Source organism: Solea senegalensis, linkage group LG21 (genome assembly GCF_019176455.1).
Source record: "Solea senegalensis isolate Sse05_10M linkage group LG21, IFAPA_SoseM_1, whole genome shotgun sequence".
NCBI lineage: Eukaryota > Metazoa > Chordata > Actinopteri > Pleuronectiformes > Soleidae > Solea > Solea senegalensis.
The window spans coordinates 11621659-11628021 of NC_058040.1; positions in this window are offsets into that span (position 1 = coordinate 11621659).

Genomic DNA, 6363 nt, shown 5'->3' on the forward strand with positions numbered 1-6363 from the left:
GCGATGCCTCTGCTTTAAACGGCACATATGCACAAACATACAGATGCAGGACACAGAAATATAGGGGGGGAAAACACTCTGAATGATGTCTTACTTCAGGGAAAATCCTCCCCTCACTTCTCACCACTACATTAACCACCCCCTCCCTTTTCCCCTGCTTTATTCCCCTTTTTCTCCCAACCTTCCATCCCGACTTCTCAACAATTTACATCCAGGGGTTGAGGAGCAGCTGGACAATAAAAGCAGCTTAAAAGGACTCACTCCCACCATGTTTATGTTAGCCAGCCCTTAGCAGCAATGAAACAGTAAAGAGGCCAGTTGTGTTGCTCACTGGCTCAGGTTAGTGTGTCTACATTTATCTCTGGCTGTCACCATCAAAAAACGACTTCAGGACAGTCTGGGGCAGATGCTTTGTGTGCGTGTGTGTGTGTGTGTGTGTGTGTGCGTGTGTCGTTGGGACCATGTATCCAGGAGGCCTGGGTCTGGGGTTTTAAGGCTTCTCTAAACAAGCTGTTAAGACGATCAGATTAGACATTAAGTAAGGGAACATGCCCAACAACGAGGATGAAAGAGATTCCTCTTGTTGAAAGGTCCACAGACTGATGATACACCACCACTCCACCTGTATATGTACAAAGACCAGTGCTAGAGTGATGGATAAAGGACCTCCTATTTGATCCTTATAGCCGTTACTCAACATATAATGGCGGTTTACTTAGAGGGGAAGTTTCTGTCATGTGTACAGTGCAGGTACAGTATAAACACACAACGTAAATGTGGAGGTTCATATTAGACATATAGTAGCCATGATGAACAGGGAAACTGATCATGCAAGGCAACTTTTCACAGTGACTCAGTCTGTCTTGTGTCTGAATTTAAACAAGCAGCTAAAAGTAACTAAATAACACAGTGACTGTGTTTCACAATGTCATTTTGTGACAGAAGTATACCTTTATATAGTTACTCATTTAATGCCAGTACAGGAGAGAGAACAACAACATGTGTTGTCTTTATCAACATTGCAATGACAATGATTCAAATATCCCCAGAGACCCAGAGGAAACCCTGTAATATTGCAGTCTGAAACAAATTTAGTGAACTGTAATTCACACAAACCCACTCAAGTAGAGTCCATGAATAACAGTAAAACATATTACAGATGAAGGAGAGATATATATATTTAGTTAAACGTAATGTCATACCAGATTTAAGGCCTCTGCAAGACAGGTGCATTACAGCACTATGATGAAACCTGTTGTGTGACATTGATATAAGAAAATTAATATGATAGATTTAGCCAGTTTATTCTATTCCCTTTGCACATACATCAATACACACTGAGAATATTTTAATAGGAGGTTAAATACAATTAGAAATGTTATATATCACGACAGCAGCTGCTCATGTTTATTGGAATTGCTAAATGGCATGTTAATCATATGTTGATTGTTGTATAAAAAGAACATTTCTTCTCATTTTGACGCAAACAGAAACACAAACACCACAGATCAACTTCATCTGTGATGAAGGGCCATTGACAAATCCCTCCAATCGCACATAGTTTCATCTGCACTTCTGTCATCGAGGATTACTTAATGTACACAAGTCTACGTGTGCGCTCTCGACTAACTGGGGTCTGTTGGTTTGTTGCAGAGATGCTTTTGAGTGTTGTGCAGGGAGAGAACACTGCACTTACTCAAGACTGTCAAAGTATAGCGGTGACTCAGACAGTGCAGCGGGAACCGAAAGTGCTGGAACAATGGGTTCCTACTGTGGGACAGTGAAGGAGTTGCACGATGCTTGCAGTTTCACGGAATTTAGGAATACGTTTTGAACTCACAAGGAGCAATTCTACTAAGCATTCAGGAAGTAGTCAACCCTAACCCAGGCATCATTGCAAAAAAGTTACTTTACAGTACAATAATTAAAAATTGAACGCAATGAAACTATTTGCTCCTAAAATAATACATAGCATGTGATCAGCATAAATAGCATGAATCCCTGGGATGGGGAATGTTCCTGCAATACCGGGAACTGAGAAAGATCTGCAGCAAGATGACCAAGGAATTGATCGACGTGAAGGTGGAAAGCGCAATAACAAAGTGAGTCATGGTTGGGCTGCACTCTCCTCAAGCATGTGAAAAGAATGGAGAAGCAAAGCGAGGCAAATCCTACAGATGAGATGGATGACTAAAGGGAAAAAATTATGCATTGACCTCTATTGATTGGATTATTTTGTGACCTTTGGGAAGTTGAATATGCCAGGCAACAAGTCGAGAATATCACGCACGACAGAATATCATGGACACATGTACAGACGCACATGGAGTCTGAGTTGACTGTCGAGAGCTAGACTATATTTCTGAGTGCTACCGGATGAAACATGTTTTCTTTGTCAAAATGTCATAAAACAAAAAAAAAAAGATAAAAATGAAATGTATGATGATAATGTGGACGGGACTAGATAAGCTTTGCTTCTCCCGCTTTCCCTTTCGGTTATGTATATTGTGTGAACTGCACTGTTGTGTGATGAGTGATCTAAATGTCATGACCGAAATAAATAAGTAAAAAATGAATAAATAAATCATTTCTCCAGTGATCATACATTAACAGTTTGAGTAACAATTACAGGGAGTGGAAAATATTTACTCACAATAATGTGCAAAGGCACTTTAGCCATTATTATTTATTACCATTCATCACTCAACATGATACAAATTCACTTTGCAGGATGAAATTTGCAGGGGAAAAGCCAGAGTCATAAACCAACCTGCAAAGTACACTGAGAGACCACGTCAACAAATCACGTGGACCATCTATAAATTTGCTAAATGATGTGTAAGGGGTTTGTGCGATAGGTTTATGTGCATTTCCACCAGAGTGCAATGTTATTTGAAGGACCTGTGTGCAACTAATCACTTGACAAAGGACTTCAGGTGGAAATTAGCCTCAGGCTACAGCCTAGCATAGTGTTTATTAACATGCACTGTCCATTTCCATTAATAAATTAATAAAACACATAAGTGAAGGCTTTTCAAAGGCCAATGGTGTTTTTTTACCAAACACTGACTTGATTTGTTGGCCGTGTTTTCCCTGCTTGTTACAGAGCAGTGATGTAATAACGTTAAGTGTGGAAATCCCAACAGTCAACATGCCACAGGAGTGTAATGTAATGTTGCCATAATATTCATTACACTGACCTCATGTGAATTGACCCACAACAACAACAGCTCTCTCCAAAAAGGCCTGTTAATCCCATAAAACTCTCGTTACACAAACATGACCGTTCATGAAAGCAACGGATTCAAAGCATCATAATAAACACATCCGACAGCAACGAGCAAAACAAAACTGTTCAAACCACAGCAACACGTTAATTCACAGCAGCAGCAGCGGTAGCAGCAAGTGAACACAAGCCAAGTGAATCAAACAAACATTATAAAAGCACGACTTACTGTACGTACAGGAAGAAGAAGGCCTTTAGCATCTCAGGCTGTGATAATCCAACAGGACATGAACCTCCATTTGCAGTGTGTGTGGGGCCTGGAACAGGCAGAAAACAGCAAACTTCACCACAAACACAAAAAAGAAAAAGAAGTTTTGAGACATAAAAATATATAAAACTAACATTTCTCTATGAAATACCTCGCCTTGAAACTGTTACAGTGGCAGGCGACGGTGTATCGATCTTTTTTTACAACGTAGATTAGCAGCACCTGTGGCGTTGAAAAAAGTGGGCGGGGCCACGCGATTTAAAGTAACCGCTTTTCAGAATACAGGTGTGTTGCCAGATCTCGCGAGAGAAACAAGCAACCGAGCCTACTTCTCTCTTCCGCACAATGACCACAAGTGGGCCTTAAAACCAGCTTTTAACGTTTATTAAACATAATAAAACAGATGTGAAAACAATTTTAGACTGCGTCTATATTATATACACAGTAAATATCTGATAATTAAACTTTGCACACACATACATGTCATCTTTATTGCTTGTTATGTGCTCAAGTTCCTTTTTTCTTTTTGTTCCAGAACCTCAAACCAATAAAATGTCATAAAACAGAACCAAACTCAGATTTTCCCCTCTTTCAAATATATCTCTCACCAATAAAGAAAGACGGCATAAAGTGTCGGAGACTGCTGTAAACAAAGCAGATCCCATTTACAAAAAGGAATTACAAGATAGAAACAGGTGAAAGAAGATGAACTCGCAGCAATGATGTGGTTCATGCTCCGATAGACAAATGAAGTCTTAAATCTTAAATAAACTAAAATGGTGTGAAAACCAGGTGGTGAAACATGAGGTTCAAACAAGACACAAATGGCCTATTGTGCAAGTCAGTACTTGGATACTGGACTAGTTCTACATTACTACTCATTTTGTGTTTTGGGACCTCACATAAGAAGTGAGTATAAACTCGTATAAACTATGTTTAAATGATGCCTGTTGCTGCATATTGTGAATTGCTTTCCAGAAATATTGCTAAAATAATAAAACAACACTATATAAGTACAATTGGTTTAAAAATTGATAAATTGAGTGAGTATCCTAGGAGCCACACAGTTTAACTGCAACTTTTAATACTACTTATGCACTAGTTGTAATTTTACAGTGTGATGTTTTTGCCTTCACCTGTGTTTGGAATTCCAGGAGAACGAAAACACATTCTCGTTGTAATAATTAAATACCCTCTACATCAAATTGCATGCAAGGCCAGGCAAAACAAACCTGTTTTTTTCCAGGAGGGGCTGACTGACTCTCCTTGATGGGAGAATGGATGGAGGCTCATTGTGGGATGGAATATGCTGGCTATCTTCCAGCCCAGCCAGATAAATACAGGCAGTGTGACAATAGGACCAGCTTGAGCTGAGGAGGCTGTCACCTTCGTGCGTATCACACCATGGATCTTCATGCTCTTTATCTCCCTCCCTCACACACACGACCTTTGACAGGATTTGAGACTTAAAGTTATTTAAATAACAAAATAGGAGATAAAAATTATGTGGAAATATCCTCTGCTTGCGTGTAAACAAACACCACAGAGATGATGCACACAACATGACACGCAACAGACACAAATACCCTTGAAGGTAATTCCTTCTTTTATCACTACTATCTATCGCTGCATCTCGCCTCTGCTGTGGCAGTGACAGTTCTCCTCAGATCTCCTCCCCACGCGTGAGAGCAGACAACAACCCCCGCCTGAGTGCTACTTGTTGCAGGATGAAGCCACCCTCATCGCACACACATGCAATCCCCATCGCCATAAATCTATCTACGGTCTAATCTCCTCCATCTCTTTTGGCCGCCACTCCCCTTTTAAGTAGCACCAGTTCACTCGCCGCTGATGAATGGCAATCAAGTGCCGCTTGTAGGTGAAGATGTAACACACACTGATATTTACATCTCAGTCATTATCCCAGCCCTCATGTCGGACTCATGCGATCTTATTCCATTGCATGGGGACACTGAGGTTTTAGAGGTGGCTTTCCTAACCATCATCTCATTGAGGTAGAAGCCCTTGTGATGATCTCTTCATTTATTTTTTTATTTTTTTATGGAGGGGATTCCTGTTGCACGACACAGATTGCAGCATGGTAAAGAGGAACCACAGGAATCCCTGCTGTTTTCATGCCTTTTTATGCAACACATGTTTGATAAAGGTTTGAGTGTGTCCTTAGGACAGGGGTCTGCAACCTGTGGCTCTTTATAGATAACATCTAATGTCTAAAGTCAAATACAAATATTAAAAAGCCCTGACAAATTTGTGTTTGAAATATGGGAAGCCAAGTAGTAGAAGTACACATTTGGAGTCCTGTCCATCTTTGGATCCACATACTTACTGTATACCAAGCAGGTTTTCTCAAACATACATAACATCCAAATATTGTTTCATTTATGTCAAAGTGGGTTACTTTTAATTTTATTTCATTTTCAAGTCTGTGTTTTATTTCAAAGTAGATAGATAGACAAATTGTATTTTATATATATATTGTATTTTATATATAAAGTATATCTGTAGAAAAAAAACTTGATATTATTTTTGATTTAATGCGTTTTGTGGCTCCAGATTAGTTCTATTTGGGTGGAGAGGGAACAAAAAAAGGCTTGACTTAGCAGAATTCATTTGCAAAAATATAATAAACTACCCAAATATGCTTGCATACGTGTGTAATCACTTTGAAATAAAACTTCTTTGCTTTCCATAGCATTAAAATAAGCCTTTCATATGTACTTTAGGCTGTCATCTTGCATCGCCACATCTCTCAGCAGCCCAATCCAATCCAACTTTATTTATAAAACACGTACAAGTGTTGTGCGGTCTAAAATCTTTATGTACATAGTACGCACATAAAATCGACACA